Here is an 18,701-nt window from a genome sequence, read left to right on the forward strand (position 1 = left end):
AATTTTAATGAACTTTTTGTAAAGTGATTCAGCATAGCATTTTTTTCAATGTGGTGCCAATAATGAAAATAAAATAATATATATTTTGTGGTATATGAGCACAAAAGGTATGTTAGTTTTTTAGCAAAATAAATTAAGTTATACATTTTATTTTAACTGTATCTCATTCTCTGTTTTAATCTAAAAATTAAATATTCTGTTTTTTAAACTATGTTCTTTTGATTTCAAGCCATAGATCTCCACTCATGTCATGTGTTATTGACAATTTACTAAATTTTATTTATATTAATTTTCTAAACTATAAGTAGAAATGTTAATAAACCTCATACAAAGAGTAGTTACAATGGTGAAGGCTACTTGAATCAAAATCTTTCAATAGTCCAGTCAGCTGTGACTGACATAAATGCTAACTATTATTATGATTATCACTGTTATTATAATAGGGAATTAATAAATTTGATGATTTAAAAATATGTATTATTCAAGTAAATTAGTATATAATTTATTAAATTACATGATATCTTAGGGACCTTGAAGTGTGAAATTGAAAACTCCTTACTACATTCTCTTCAAGTATCTTATCACTTATTTTTAATTAACATTCTCTTCAAGTATCTTATTACTTATTTTTAATTAATATCTTAGTTTTTATTATTTTTAGTCTCTCAGTTGTTACATACTGCTATTGTCAATATCCTAAGTTATAACATCATTTCCAGTCAATGAGTGTATTTAGACACACAAACAGTTACACAGTATTGTCTGAGAGTATGGCTGCTTGACCAAAGGGAAAATCAATAGGGAAGAAATTGATTAAGCCAAGGTGTCCTGCACAGTTTATTGAATGGCTATTCACTTTAACTAACTTAGGATATAATATAATAATATTTGATGCAGCAGCCACAGTAAAATTTTTAAAAAAATCACCCTTTAATAAATGTGAAATTTAAATCCATGTTGCCTCTTAATTTATTTATATTCAACATATCTTAAATACATACACTGATATTTATGTATATGTATATGGATCATTATTATAATTCTCTTTTCTTTACACAATATTAAGTTTAATCCATTGAAGTAGAAACTTATAGAAGAAAATGGAATTTACTTCCATTTCCTCAAGTTCTGACTTGTCTCAAGAATCAATCCATCTATTTCTAAAAGTTATATTCACTCACCTGTAGTTTTTATTCTGCCTTAAATTGGAAAGGATGTGAAGGCAGCAGCTTTGTGGTGTTCTGTGCCTGAGAGTTCTCCCTCGAAGCCGGCTGCCATGGGAACCTGCTTGGCAGGTGCAGTTTAACTTCACAGTCATTTCATTTCCCTTCTTCCTACTTCTGCCAACCTTTGACTGCTAACAGCCATTCCAATAGTGAAGGAAGAGAAGCAAAAAGGAAATGAACAGAATATTTTATGAATTGGCTTAGTCTTTGGTTATCTGTAGCATCTGCTTTTATAAACAAAAACTAACATTTTAAAAACAAAGAGAAAGAAACCTAGTATTTTCTAGCAACATTAACTTTCATTATTTACAATATTTTTCAGATATGCCCTTATATTATTGTTCCCCTTAATGAGATCTGAAATATATGAGACATTACAATCAGAGCTTACTTTATTCCATGAAACTGTGGGAGCTGCCACTTTTTGAAACACGTTTAGGAAAATAGCCTCTTTCCATAAGTTATGTTCTCTGTTATTTCTCTTTCTTAATCTCTTCCTAAAGCTAATTTGTGCTATGCATTTCTATGACACAGCAAATCATAAATGAAAGTTAATAATTACTTTTTATCTAAATAAAGTAAACCACCTTTTATGGATTTTTTTGGTGTGCATTAACTTATTCTCCTGGTGGGGAGTCAACATAATCAATAAGAATATATAGGCTAGAATTATCTCTTCTGTATTTGCACTCCTCCCAGATGGTGATGTGCAGCCTCCATAATCTTATAAAACATTTTTAATAATCTCTTAATCACTTTCTAGGGCTCACATATAAAAATAATATAATTCAAACAAGCATTTTTATCTTTTCCCATATCATTCCTAAATGAGCTTAAATGAACATTGTTATGTGAAAATTATCAAAAGGTTTTGTATTGTTTAATCTATAATTGGTAATATATGTGAAAATATCATTGTAAATGAAGTAAGTTTTATTAGAAAGTGGCCGAAGTTATTTTGACACATTGGGATGCTGTTGGTGACCATTTCACAAAGTTTGAACCATAATAGAGATTGAAAAAAAAAAGAGAGAGAGAGATGGAGACAGAGTAATATTTAGTTAAGAAAAATAATGCAACAAGAAAATGCCAAAGCTTTTAGATTATACACATTATTAGCCAAGGCAGTTCATCACCCTTAGGTGATACATTTATTTTACCGAAATCCATAAGATTTTTAAAAATGAAAAATGGCTTGCTCAACAATATAACCTTGAAAAATATGCAAAACTCAATGTCAAAAAATAAATATATAATGAAGTAATACATAAAACAACTTACTTTTGAATGCAACAATTTACTATTTTGCCTTATGTCTTAATACACATTATCAAAAATTAAATTTAAATACAAATGAAATAATATGGTATTATTTAATATTCAAATTTTTACCATTGTGCATTACTAAGCCATTGTCCCTCAGTTCTGAATCTACTCTACTACATTTTGCTTTCTCATGCTGAAGCAGAGAACACTACAAATGCCAATTTCTCTCTGCCACTTGGCTTTCTATTATATTCTGATAATGAAGGGCACCTCAGATAGATTGGAAAGCAGAGATGGGAGAAGAAACTTTTGTATTTCTGCTTGCTTGCTGCAAAGTGTAACTGTACCAGAGTTCCAGCAGTTTATGACAGCTTTCAGCTTTTTGTGGCACACTCAGAGCCAGCCACCTCGGGCTCACCAGGTGCCAGGGGTGATGAGGTCGGAGCCCACTGATCAGCCTGAACTCCAGCTCCATTGTCCCCAGGCTGAGGGTGAAAGCTGCTTTACAAAGCTAATCATTCTGGGTATAACCAAAGCCCAGAAAGTAAGATCCTCTCTATACTTATGTAAATTGTTCCTATTTTCTCTATTTATATATCTAGTGTGGTTTGTTTTGCTGACTAAACACTGTCTGATATAAGAATTTTGTTTACGGCATGACCCAACTATATTTTTATGTTTAATTTTATTTTTCTCATTTATTCTATATAAGATCATCAGAATTGAATTAAACATACTCCTTGCTTTTTATAACCTCTTATTTTGGCTCCACTTATAGTATATTTTCATTTAGTTGATTTTATATTTCATTGGTTTTTTTGTTCTTATTTTTTAACATATATTTTTATTAATTTTAGAGAGAGGAAAAGAGGGAGGAGGAGATAGAAACATCAGTGATGAGAGAGAATAATTGATTGTCTGCCTCCTGCATATCACACACTGGGGATTGAGCCTGAAACCTGAACATATGCTTTGATCAGGAATCTGACGGTGACCTCCTGATTCATAGGTCACCACAGAGCCATGCCAGTCAGGCAATTTCATTGATTTTGACAATGTAATTAGCACTTCTAACTCAACCAAAACAAAAGGTAGAGCAGTACAGTAGGGGAAATGGCTGGTCTTTTTAAGGAATGGCCTCAGGTCAATTGGATATTCCTGTGAGGAAAATATATACCTAGACACCTCATACCATACAAAATTCCAGATATAAATCTAAGGTGAAAGGTCGTTTTTAAGATAAATCTTAGCAAACTATCATTGACTTAGAAGGAAAAAAGTATTTCTGAAATAAAAGGCAAGATCACCAACAATAAAAAAAAAATTTTCGAGGGAAGGTAAGATGGCGGAAGAATAGATGGGCGGATTCTGAGCCCTCTCAGGAAGCAGAAAGAGAGAGGAGCTGATGGTCTTCTGCTATGAGTGTTTATTAGCAAGCTGGGAGACAGCGAACACCAGAAGAAACTGCTGGGGGGCCGCTGACGGAGGTACCCATAACAGGGAAGCACCCACGCAGGCTACGTCCCAGCCCGGAGCTACCTACCGGCTTGGACGGGGAAACCTTGCCATCTTGAGAGGAAGATAGGATCGTGTCAGAGGCCTGAATATCCACAGCCGCAGCGACCACCAAGCAGCTGTGACCCCCAGAACGCGGATCCCAGGCGGCGCGAACACCTGGCCGCACTGGAGTGCCCCACTGCTCAGCGAAAAGGTCAGATTTCGCAGGGAGAGGGTGGAGAGTGCTGGCTGGGAAGACAAAGCCTGCACGCACAGAGAGTGCGGAAGCTGAAGGACAAGGGCGGTGATTACAAGTAGAAGCCCCAGCTGTTGGGCGGGTGTCACCCGTGAAAGTGTGAAAGTGGACGGGGCTCCTAACAGGGGAGATATCTAAAGAGCAACACATTTGGATCTGGCTCGGAAGGATATCGGAGAGTTGTGGAAGATTGCAGTTGCTCGGACCTGCCCCCTACCCCCTCCATAGTTCCTGCTTCAGAGAGGACAAAAAAAAAAAAGCTGGAGAGGCTCTAGAGTCTGGGAAGTCAACCTAGAAACACTGCCCCCAGAGGCTAATTCACAAATTGACTCTAGTGTAATAAAAACAAAGCAAAACCTGCCTAAAAATCAGGACTTGATCATAACAATAGAGAAAGCGATTGACCTTTATTCCTGCAAATTTTATTTAAATTTTTTAAATTTTATTATTTTCTTTTTAAATTTTTAAATTTTTGTTTTTTATTTTTATTTTCATTATTTGCAATGTTTACCCAAGAAACTATTTTTTTTTCTTTTTCCTCACTTGATTTTATCTTTATAATTATTACATTGTATACGTAATCAACATTATTACTACTACTAATTTACCTTTTTCATCTTATTTTCTTTTGTTTATTTTTATTATTTTTATTTCATTTTATTATATATATTGATATATATATTTTTATTTCAGGATTACTGTTCTACAGTCTTTATCTATCTTTCCTTCTCCAACGCTTTATTCTATCTCAACCCTACCTTTATGCCTTCACCCTCTTTCAGATCTTTTCCTTTGGTACCCCGTTTATCTTAACCCTTTCCTGCTCTAGATTTTCCCCATTCCTTCTGTCTACCCCCTCCTAAAATTTCACCCTACTTGTATATATCTAATTTCCAACTCCCTGCTCCAAGCCCATTCACACCTCCCTCGCAGTTGTCCTAAAAATAAAACAAAACAAACAAAAAAAAACAGTCTTTCTCTCTAACCCTTTGAAGTTGTATGTTGAATGTTAACTATACTGAAGTCGTATGCTTTTTTTTATAAGATTGATTTGCCTATGCTTTTTGTTTGATTGTATGTTTTTGTTAGCTGGGTTCTAGTCACCTTTATTGGTGGTTACTAATATCGCAAACACATTTCTATTCAGTGCCTTGTGTGTTGTACCTGGTTGTGTTGTATTTTGTGCCTTTAAATCAAAGCAGGAGAGAGAGAACTACACAACCAGACATCCTAGATCATGGGGAGACCAAAAAACAGCCCGCATATGAAAGAAAAGCAGGCTTAACCAGAAAAGGAAGTAAACGAGATAGAGGCAAGCAACCTACCAGAGCAAGAATTCAGAGTAATGATCATAAGATGGCTAAAAAGAATGGAAAACAAATTTGACAATATAATTAAGAACCAAGAGGAAATGAAGAAGAACCAAGAAGAAATGAAAAATGACATCGCTACTGTAAAGAACTCAATAGAAAGTATCAAGAGTAGATTAAAAGAAGCAGAGGACCGCATCAGCGAGCTAGAAGACAAGATGGAAAAAAATACCCAATTAGAACAGCTTCTGGAAAAAAAAATTAAAACACAGGAGGAAAGTCTAAGAGAACTTTGGGACCATACAAAACAAAACAATATTAGAATAATAGGGGTTCCAGAAGGAAAGGGAATTGAGGAAGACATGGAAAATGTATTTCAAGAAATGACAGAAAACTTTCCTGAGATAGAGAAGAAAAAACCCACACAAATCCAAGATGCTCACAGAGTCCCAAGCAGAATGAACCCCAGAAAACCGACCCCTAGGCACATTATAATTAAGCTGGCAAACACCAACGACAAAAAAAGAATTTTAAAAGCAGCCAGAGAGAGACAGAAAGTTACATATAAAGGAGCCCCCATCAGCAACTGATTTCTCCACAGAAACCTATCAGGCCAGAAGGGAATGGGATGAAATATACAAAGTCATGCAAAGGAAGGGTCTGAATCCAAGAATACTGTACCCAGAAAGGCTATCAATCAAAAGTGAAGGTGAAATCAGGAGCATCACAGACAAAAACAGACTAAGGGAATTTATCTCCACCAAACCAGCAATGCAAGAAATGCTAAAGGGTTTACTGTAAAATTAAAGAAATAGAAAGCAAAGAAGGAACACAGGGGTATAGAATAAAAATGGCGTCTAATAAGTATCTATCAATAATAACTTTAAATGTAAATGGACTAAATGCTCCAATCAAAAGACATAGGGTAACAGATTGGATAAGAAAACAAGACCCATATATCTGTTGTCTACAAGAAACCCACCTCAGAAAAAGAGATGCACACAGACTGAGGGTGAAGAGATGGAAAAAGATTTTCCAGGCGAATGGAAATGAAAAAAAAGAGGGTGTAGCAATACTTATATCTGACAAATTAGATCTCAGAGTGAAGGACATAACAAGAGATAATGAAGGCCACTTCATAATACTAAAGGGAGCAATCCAACAAGAAGAAATAACCCTGGTAAATATATATGCACCCAATATGGGAGCACCCCAATATATAAAAAAACTGCTGGAGGACATTAAGGGAGAGATTAATAGGAATACAATCATAGTAAGAGATTTTAATACCCCACTGACACCCTTTGACAAATCATCTAAACAAATTCAGCAAAGAAATATCAATCCTAAATGACTCGCTAGACCAGATGGAATTAATCTATATCTTCAGAACATTCCACCCCAAAGACACAGAATATACATTCTTCTCAAGTGCACATGGGACATTCTCAAAGATAGACCACATTTTGGGACATAGGCAAAGTCTCTTCAAATTCAAGAAGATAGAAATCATATCAAGCATCTTCTCAGATCATAGTGCCATAAAACTGGAAATTAACTACAATGAAAAAAATCCAAAGAAATCAAACACATGGAGACTAAACAGCATGCTATTAAACAAGGACTGGGTTACCAAAGAAATCAAGGAAGAAATTAAAAACATCCTGGAAACAAATAACAATGAAAACACAACTATCCAAAATCTATGGGACACAGCAAAAGCAGTTTTGAGAGGGAAGTTCATATCCCTACAAGCCTACTGCAAAAAACTAGAAAAAATGGTAACAAATGATCTAACTCTACAACTCAAAGAGTTAGAAAAAGAGCAACAAGAAAAGCCCAGTGTAAGCAGAAGGAAGGAAATAACAAAAATCCGAGCAGAGTTAAACGACATAGAGACCAAAAAAACAATACATAAGATCAACAAAACCAAGAGCTGGTTCTTTGAAAGAATAAACAAGATAGATGAACCTCTAGCCAGGCTAACCAAGAAACAAAGAGAGAGGACCCAAATAAACAAAATCAGAAACGAAAGAGGTGAAATAACAACAGACCCCGCCTAAATACAAAGGATTGTTACAAAATACTATGAACAATTCTATTCCAACAAACTGAACAACCTGGAGGAAATGGACATATTCCTAGAAAAATACAACCTTCCAAAACTCAATCAGGAAGAATCTAAAAATCTCAATAGAGCAGTGACTTGGGAAGAAATTGAAACATTTATCAAAAAGCTTCCAGCAAACAAAAGCCCAGGGCCAGATGGCTTCACAGGAGAGTTTTACCAAACATTCAAGGAAGAACTAAAACCTATCCTCCTCAGACTTTTCCAAAAAAATCAAGAGGAAGGAACACTTCCAAACTCCTTCTATGAAGCCAGCATCACCCTAATACCAAAACCAGATAAAGACAACTCAATGAAAGAGAATTACAGGCCAATATCCCTCATGAACATAGATGCCAAAATCCTCAAAAAAATTCTAGCAAATCTGCTCCAGCAGAACATCACAAAGATCATACACCATGACCAAGTAGGATTTATTCCAGGAATGCAAGGTTGGTACAATATCCGCAAATCAACAAACGTGATACATCACATAAACAAAATGAAAGATAAAAATCATATAGTCATATCAATTGATGCAGAAAAAGCATTTGATGAAATCCAACACCCTTTCCTGATAAAAACTCTCAACAAGGTGGGAGTACAAGGATCATACCTCAACATAATAAAAGCTATATATGATAAACCCACAGCCAAAATCATACTCAATGGGCAAAAACTAAAACCATTCCCTCTAAGAACAGGAACAAGACAGGGATGCCCACTCTCGCCACTCCTGTTTGACATAGTACTGGAAGTACTAGCCATTGCAATTAGACAAGAGGAGGAAATAAAAGGCATCCAAATTGGAAAAGAAGAAGTAAAGTTATCCTTATTTGCAGACGACATGATATTGTATATAAAAAACCCAAAAGACTCCATTAAAAAACTAATTGGCTTAATAAATGAATTTGGCAATGAAGCAGGATACAAAATCAATGCCAAGAAATCTATGGCATTTCTATACACCAACAGTGAACTTACAGAAACAGAGACTAAAAAAGCAATTTCATTTACCATCGCACCAAAAAAATTAAGATACTTAGAAATAAACTTAACTAAGGAAGTAAAGGATCTATACGCCGAAAACTACACGACACTGAAAAAAGAGATAGAGGAAGATGTAAACAGATGGAAGAACATACCATGTTCATGGATTGGTAGAATCAACATCATCAAAATGTCCATACTTCTTAAAGCAATCTATAGGTTCAATGCACTCCCCATTAAAATACCAACAGCATATTTCACTGACCTAGAAAGAACTCTCCAAAAGTTCATTTGGAACAATAAAAGACCCCGAATAGCCACAGAAATCCTGAGAAAGAAGAGTAAAGTAGGAGGGATCTCAATACCAGACTTCAAACTGTATTACAAAGCCACTGTTCTCAAAACAGCCTGGTACTGGCACAAGAACAGACATATAGATCAATGGAATCAAATTGAGAACCCAGATATCAACCCAAATCACTATACTCAATTAATATTTGACAAAGGAGGCACAAATATACAATGGAGTCAAGACAGTCTCTTCAATAAATGGTGTTGGGAAAATTGGACAGATACATGCAAAAGAATGAAACTAGATCACCAACTTACACCATACACAAAAATAAACTGAAAATGGATACAGGACTTAAACATCAGACGGGAAACCATAAAAATACTAGAAGCATCCACAGGCAACAAAATCTCAGACATATGACAAAAGAGCTTCTTAACTGATACTGCCCCTAGGGCAATGGAAGCTAAAGAGAAAATAAACAAATGGGACTACATCAAAATAAAAAGCTTTTTTACAGCAAAAGAAACCATCAACAAAACAATAAGAAAGCCCACTGTGTGGGAGAACATATTTGCAAATGTTACCACTGATAAAGGTTTAATCTCCAACATCTACAAACAGCTTATACAACTAAATAAAGGGAAGATGAATGATCCAATTAAAAAATGGGCAATGGACCTAAATAGAATATTTTCAAAAGAAGACAGAAGGAAGGCCAAAAGGCACATGAAAACATGCTCAAAGTCACTAATTATCCGAGAGATGCAAATCAAAACAACAATGCGGTACCATCTCACACCTGTCAGAATGGCCAACATCAACAAATCAACAAATGACAAGTGTTGGCGAGGTTGTGGAGAAAAAGGAACCCTTGTGCACTGCTGGTGGGAATGCAGACTGGTGCAACCACTGTGGAGAACAGTGTGGAGTTTCCTCAAAAAACTGAAAATGGAACTCCCATTTGACCCAGTAATCCCACTCCTAGGAATATATCCCAAGAAACTAGAAACACCAATCAGAAAGGATATATGCACCCCTATGTTCATAGCAGCACAATCTACAATAGCTAGAATCTGGAAACAGCCTAGGTGCCCGTCAACAGATGAATGGATTAAAAAACCATGGTACATCTACACAATGGAATCCTATGCTGCCATAAAAAAGAAGGAATTCTCATCATTTGCAGCAACCTGGATAGAACTAGAGAACATCATGCTGAGTGAAATAAGCCAGTCAATGAAAGAGAAATACCACATGGCCTCACTCATTTATGGATATTAAAGAACATTATAAACTGACAAACCAAAAGTCAGATATAAAGACAGTAAAGCAATAAGCAGACTGTAAAATTACAGCGGGGAGAGTAGGGAGATCTGGGGGAGATAAGAGATCAACCGAAGGACTTGTATATAATACATGCATATAAGTACAACCAATGGACACAAAACTCTGGGGAGGGAGGGTATGTATGGGAGGGGGGGCGCAATGTTAAAATATGTACACAGATAATAATTTAATAAAAAAAAAAGAAAAAAAATTTGCACCTTGGACTAGAATGAAAGTGATAGTTGATTATTAAAACCACCATTAAGAGTCAACTGGCAACACACAGTATGGAAGAAAGTATTTGTAATACATGTGACAATATATGTGACAAAAATTAAAAGCCAGATACATAAAGCCAAATGAACAGGAAAAACACAGAAACCTAATAGAAAAATGTAAGACATATTAATTTCACAAAAGATTATATCTCATGGACAATTAATGTATTTAAAGAAGTTTAATTTTATTAGTGATAAAAAGAATGGAATGAAAATTTAAGCCATAGTGTTTAATAAAAGAATAGAGATTAACAAATATTGACATAGATGTGATGTATGATAATGATGATAGAAGAGCATGATATTATAAATTGCTACAACCCTTTTAGAAAACTATTTGGAAGATGTACTAAAGTTGGACATATGCATATGTTCACCATATACACATGTACACATGTTCACTAAAAAAATAAGTACTAGCATTATGTACACAGGAATTATTTATAATAGTCTCAAATTACAAACTATGTAAAGGTCTATTCACAGTGGAGTGTATACACTAGATTTTTATAAATTCTCACCAAAAACATGCAGCAATAATTAACCCTTTAAAACTACACCTTAAAAATAATATAGATTCATTTCACAAATTTAATGTTGAAAAAACCAGCCCAGAAACTAGAGTGCATCCTGTCTTATTTCAGTTATATAAATTAAAAAAAAAAAAAGCAAGCAAAAACTAATTTATGGTGTTAGCAGTCAGGATAAGTGGTTACTCTTAATGGGAGTGGGAGATAATGACTGAAAGAAAACTGAAGGAGGTTTTTGAGTTTATTCTTAATGTTCTATTTCTTTATCTGAATGTTGATTACATGGGTTTGTCTAGTTTGTAAAAACTTATTGGGCTATCTATTTGTAAAGATTGCACTCTTTCATAAATATTTTACACTTTATTATAAAGTTGAAGGAAGTAAAAGAAAGCTTGGAGTTGGGCAAACCTATATCTAACCACATGTATTCACCCAACTTATTTTTCTATCTCTCACCAGCTGAGGTATTCATCATCTAGAACCCTATGTCACCATTCCTTTTTATGCAGTTTTATTTGCATTTCTATGTATGCCTAATGAGTAATTTTAGGAATATACTGAATTATTATTTGTTTTTATCTTTATAAAAGATACTAAGATGTGTACTACATAATAGCTGTTGAGATTCACTTTCTTTTTCCATATGATATTGTATGGTTAAGATTCAGATTTGAGTACTAAAATTGACACTACACAGTATGTATACATGTGTGTATGTTATGTAGGCACATGCATTTGTTTAAATATTTTTTTATTTTTTTGGAGTTAAGTTCAATCTTTGTGCTTTGCCTGATGTCTCAGGTATATTTTACAATGACTTTATTAGAAAACTGGTTGTTTACATAGGAAATGTGAACTTCTGTTCAAATGTAGGTAAAGACCAATATTAGTAAATAAATATAAAGTGTGGTTTTTTTATTTAAAAAGCTATAGTTTCCCATTTTCAGTAGCACTACTTTTGTATCATATACTACTATACACCAACAGAATAAAAATTTATTTTCTAGGCCATAATATTGATACATGGATTTCTATTGATTATAATGGCTAGATATATTGAGAGACATAATTTGACTTATGATTTACACAAAGCTATACCAAGTGTGTTGAATTAGGTCTTAATATATAGAAAAGTTGAAACTAATTTCTTAATTAAAGCAATTAATAGTTCTGTACTTTGCTTTTATGAGCACATATTGAATATCTCTATTTTGCCGAAGCCAGTTTGGCTCAGTGGTAGAGTGTCGGTCTGCGGACTGAAAGGTCCCAGGTTCGATTCCGGTCAAGGGCATGTACATTGGTTGCGGGCACATCCCCGGTGGGGGGTGTGCAGGAGGCAGCTGGTCGATGTTTCTCTCTCATTGACGTTTCTAGCTCTCTATCTCTCTCCCTTCCTCCTCTCTGTGAAATATCAATAAAATATATTTTTTTAAAAATCTCTATTTCTTAGAAAAGACAAGAAAGAGTTAATAAAAGGTATGAAATACAAAATTTACAGGTGGAAAAGGCTGTATTTTAATCTGTCCGACATAATGGGTCCTGCATCTGGGATCCTAGTGCTAACATTTATTCCTAGTGATAACATTTTCAAGGCTGGTTGGACATAGAAATATTTTCATTTGATGGGATATAATGTTTCTTGGAAGGCTTTTTACATCTTTAGAAGATTTACCCGTGTGGAAGTTTATCCAAAATAGTGTAATTCATGAGGAAATGCCTAAGTGAAACAGCTTATTTCAAGACCTTCATTTTTATATTGAATTCAAAAATAGAATAAAGCTCTTCATAATTAAATACACATTTGCCTTTGTTTTGTCAATGCAACCTATTTCCAATTGAACAAAAAGCCCTAAAATTGGTATTAAAAAAGGTGTTATAATCCTTTCTTAAATTTGTTCAAACCTCCATCAGCCAGTAGACAGGATTCCTATTTATGTGTGTTCTTTTATGCAATTCTATTAAGCCCTTTCTAAAAGTTCATATCAAATAGTTTACTTAAGAATGAAGATAAAAAATTTTACTAAGTTTGGTAAAGCTTTTCCTAAGCAGATTTTTCCTTCCTCTGCTTTTGTAACCTGTTGATAATTAGTTCTTTTAATAAGGTAGAAAACTATTAAAATATGTTTCTTTGAATTGTGGTTCAATTTTCTTCAAACAGCTATATAGAAAAGATATATGTGATGTGAAGTGAAGCCAGAGACCTACTTTCTAACATATTTGCAGTTTCCTACAGCCTTTAATATTTTTTCATTAGACTCAGTCTTTAAATTTTGTTCTTGGAATGATTAACAACATTGTATAATAATTAATTAATAACTATTTTCTTACCAGCTTAGCATGTGGTCAATTGTTGAGACTCCTAGGTGGAAACTCTGAAGATGATTTGACATGTGTCCTGGAAGAAAACTATTCAGAATGCTGAGATAACACAAAGGATCAGGTTGGCAAATCAGAATTATAAGAAGCAGAGCTCTTACCCAGTACCAACATTACTGATCCTGTCTAATAAAAGAGAAACATGCAAATTAACCATCACTCCACTACGACCACCATCCAATCAGAGTGAGTATGCAAATTAACCCAACTAAGATGGAGGTGGACACAGTGCTGGAGAAAGCAGGAGGTTTGGGTTGCCCCTGGCAATGAAGGAAGCCAAACTTCCTGTCTGCCCTGGCCAGCCGTGGCCTCCAGTCAAGGCTACAAAGTTTCAATTATAGAAGATAAAGGGGTTGTGGCCAGCCTGTAAACCACCACAGACCTCTTGTCTAGGCATCCCCATGCCACAAGGGACCCCCCACCCTGATCCAGGACACCTTTCAGGGCAAACCAGTTGGCCCCCACTCATGCACCAGGCCTCTATCCTATCTAATAAAAGAGTAATATGCAAATTGACTGTCACTCCAACATACGAGGTGGCTGCCCACATGTGGTCAAAGATGGCTGCCTCCATGTGGACACAAGATGGCCGCCACAAGATATCCAGCAAGGGAGGGAAGTTGGGAGGGACCAGGCCTGCAAGGGAGTGCAGTTGGGGGCAATCAAGCCTGCAGGGGAGGGCAGTTAGGGGTGACCAGGCCAGCAGAGGAGGGAAGTTGGGGGACCCAGGCCTGCAGGGGAGGGCAGTTGGGGGCAACCAGGCCAGCCAGGGTGAGCAGTTAGGGGCAATTGGGCTTGCAGGGGAGCAGTTAGGCATCAATTAGGCTGGCAGGGAGAAGTGATTAGGGGCAATCATGTAGGCAGGCAGGTGAGCAGTTGGGAGCCAGCAGTACTACTGGAATCAGGCCTAAATGGGCAGTTGAACATCCTCAAGGGATCTCAGATTTGAGAGGGTACAGGCTGGGCTGAGGGACACACACACCCCCATGCACAAATTTTGTGCACTGGGCCTCTAGTACTTCAATAATACAAGTGATCATGGCACTCAGCATAAACAGGGGGCAGTGTGGGACAACCAACAAGTACAATCTTATCCTTCCTTGTCGTATCAGAATGCACTTCAGTGAGGATTAACATGAAAGAAATCTAAGTTATTATGGGGTTATACTATTTATGTAGGAGGGGGCCATTTCAGCATAAAACATCTTTATTTTATACTCAATTCATAACTTATGTGATATTTCCAAGAAGGCCATGATCCATAAAATCATAGGTTCCATGTTTCTTTATAATAAGCACACCCAAACATACTAAGTATTTGTTGCTAAAGGGATTACATTCCTAAGGACTTCCCGGCTAACAAATTCCACCAGTTAGTCCTCAGGTCATTCTATCTGTAGAAGGTTTACAGGGGGTTGTGGGGTCTTAAAGGGTCTTCTTCCTTCTTTCTTTGCTGAGATAATCTGCCCTTGTAAAAGATAATGGATTATACATCTATTTCTCATCATTTTCTTGCAAGCATTATTGGAAAGGGAAGAGAACCAGTTGAAGTAATAGGAGCTGGTGATAAAAAAGAGAGAGAGAGAGAGAGAGAGAGAGAGAGAGAGAGAGAGAGAGAGAGAGAGAGAGAGAGAGAAATAACTTGCCTAGGAAATAAAATACCAAACTGAGGGATAAGGGTTTGGGAAAGAAAAAGAAAACCATTTCAGATAGTATTTTCCTATTTGTAAATCTATCTGCATCCACCCCAGTATCAATATAAAAACACTTATGAGAGTATCACTTCCCTGTGAAGAGCTTTTCAATGACATGCTTTTGTTTTATTATTGCTTTAATTTGTTGTGTTGTTTTCTTGATGAATATTACTTAGGATTTTAAATCCTAAACCAGGGTACTAAAAAACAAAATGGAAATGCTATAAAAAATGAATAAATTTTATTATACTTTAATTTTATCATATTTTGCCCAGTTAATAGCTACTGAAATTATTGAAAACATTCTGTTATCACACCCTTGAGAAATGATATATGTTGATTTTAGTTCTTGAAAGAATAGTACAAAACTAATACAAAAATGATAGTTGTAAAATACAAATTACACCTAAAACCATTAGGTAAATATACTTTATGTGGATGGGTGTCCTACATGATATTAAAATATTGTCACAGTAAGATCAAAGCATTATACTAATAGCATTCTTGAGTATTTTCTTGAATTTCCCTAAGAACAAAATAATGGTGTTTTTAAGAGAAAATACAATGTTTTCATGAGGTTTGTATATATATATATGTTGACTGTCTAAATAGTTTCACCATGCCTAAATGTCTGTCTGAAATACCTCTGTCAAATTTGAATCATCTCCTTCCTTTATTAATATTGCATCAGGAGAAAATTATTAAACTCCAAGGAAGTGAAAAAACCACTATTGGAGCTCTAAAAAGTAGAAAATATTCAAAACACTTTTTATTTGTAATTGATCCAAAACATAATAATGTAAGTTTTTGCATTCAATAAATGATTAAGTTATTGACTGTCTTAATGTTTCTCAATAAAACTAATAAGAATCTTTGTTTTGGTAGGCCGTATATTAGATTTCATTGTGAATATACTGAAGAATTTGCAAAACTATTACTCCAATTGAGTTAGCCTGTTTGATTCTTCCATCTATTGAGAGTAATAAATCCTTCACATATCTGATGTTTTCACAAAGTATTTCTAAATCTTTCCTTCTTATGATATTTTGTCATATTGCACCTGGATTTTGTGGTTTCTCATGAACTGGATGACTGCTCAAACATCAGACCTCCTTATTTGCAATCCAGGAAAATAAAATATATAGTTCATTCTCAAATGCCAAGTGCTGAAACACAAGGTCACTAAGCAAGATGACAGCTCAATGTTTTGTGAAATGGTTTGAGATATAATGACAGAAATAAAATATGCATCTCATATCTAAAGTGCTATCATTCTTTCTGGATAAAAGTAAAACAGGGGAAATACCCTTATCATATTTTACTGGATATTAGAGGCCCAGTGCATGAAATTAGTTCATGGGGGGAAGAAGGGAGGGGCACGCAAGCATGCGGGGAGGGTCCCCTCATCCCAGGCTACACCCTTTCCAATCCAGGGATCACTCAGAAGATATCTGACTGCCAGTTTAGGTTCAATCCCAGGGATCAGACCTAAACCGGCAGTCAGATATCCCTCTCACAATCCTGGACCTCTGGCTTCTAATTGCTCACCTGCCTGCCTGCCTGGTTGCCCCTAACTGCCCTCCCTACCAGCCTGATCACCCCTCACTGCCTCTGTGTGCTGGCCTGATTGCCTTTAACTGCCCCACCCTTTGACCTGGTTACCCCTTACTGCCACCCCTGCTGGCCTGGTTGCCTCTTACTGCACTCCTGTCAATATGGTGGCCCCCAACTGTCCCCCCTCTGTTGGTGTGATCACCTCTTACTGCCCCCATCTACCAACCTGGTCAACTTCAACTCCCCCCCCCCACACACACACACTGCTGGCCTGGACGCCCCTAACTGCCCCATACCCCCTGCCACTGGCGGGATCACCAAACACAACTTGCTTGTTCAGTCGTTTGGTCGTCCCTCACTAACCACCCTGATGGCCTGGTTGCTCCATGCAGCCTGCTTGTTCAGTAATTTGGTCATCCTTCACTAACCCTGCTGTCGGCCTGGTCATAGGCAGCCATCTTGTGAAGGTGTGACAGTCAATTTTCATATTACCATTTTATTATATAGGATGAGCATTCAATAAGTAATAAAACATACCTCAATAATTGATAGTGATTAACAATAATGGTGAAGAAAGGAATAATGAAAATATAATATAAATTTACATGCAGAATTAATAAATTCATAATGGTAATAAGACAAGGATTCTTCTGAATTCTCAGGACAAAAATAATTAAGTGCTACTGAAAATGAGTATCCCTAAAATTTTTACATCACTGGCAGATTCAAGTACATTTTAAGTCATATTTTGGTACCCATATCTTATCTCAGAAGTAGGCTCAGTGATGGAGATGTGTGTGAAATGGTTTATTAAGGATAAACACCAATGGTGGAGTGAAGTAAGTGAAATTGGGTATAGGAAGAAATTGTACTGCAAAATATTTGCAACAAAGACCTGAGTCGATCCCATGAGCAGCTTTGAAGCTAGAATATACCTATTGGGCCCCTGGCCCCACCCTTGAGGCAAGAGGCCTATTTTTTGCAGCCTCATTTTGACCAAGCTTTGGATACGAGTTGCCTTGAGAAGAGGGTTTAACCTTGAGTGAAATAGCTATCTTAAATCTGGAATAATTTCTGGAGAATCAGTAATGAGCTATCTGAGGGAAATACCCCTAACAGTTGAAAAAACTACTAGTAATGCTTTTGTCCCAAAAGTAGAAGTTGGGTCCAAAAAGCATAACTTTTACTTCACCTCTTTAATTAAAATAAATAATGTAAAATCCTTCAGAAAATATGAGCTATTTGTAAGTACAGATTCTGTTTCATAGCTGTTATTCATGTGAAACTTACCAGGGAAACCTGTATGCTTTGGTCGTATAAAGAAGTCTTTTGGAGCATTATGAATACATTTCTTTATAACCTATTTTATTTGTAATGAGAGTGAATCTCAATAAATTATATCAGAAATGCATGTCTTTGACTAGAGTCAAATAAAGAGGACAATGTCTTCCCAGATAGTGTAGCTCAGTGGTTGAGCATCAACCTATGAACCAGCAAGTAACAGATCAATTCTCAGTCAGGGCATATGCAAAGGTTGCAGGCTTGATCTTCAGTGTGGGGTATGCAGGAGGTGGCCTATCAAGGATTCTCTCTTCTTAATGATGCTTCTATCTCCCTCTCTGAAATCAATAAAAATATAAAAGGAAATTATCAAGCAGGGGTTTAAAACTATCTCAAGTGCAAGTTTTACCCCTTTCTTTTATTAATTTTTCCAGAGTCTGGAGTACAGGTCTCTTAGTAAAATTATAAAGCAGTTAACTCAATTGAAAATACATATTTTTAATGTCCATAATGTTTTGTCCATATGGTCTCAGTTGTTCATTTCCATAAATATTTATCACACATTTATTATTTTCCATGTCTTGTCCTAAGACTTGCAATACATTAGTAAATAAAATTTATATATTTTACATTGTGGCATTTATATTGAAGTGAACTTTAAGGAGGAGATGGTTTCATTTTCTGTTTTAAAAGTCCAATTGTAAACTAAATTTAA

Source organism: Pipistrellus hanaki, assembly GCF_964339955.1.
Source record: "Pipistrellus hanaki genome assembly, chromosome: 2".
In the NCBI taxonomy this organism is placed as follows: domain Eukaryota; kingdom Metazoa; phylum Chordata; class Mammalia; order Chiroptera; family Vespertilionidae; genus Pipistrellus; species Pipistrellus hanaki.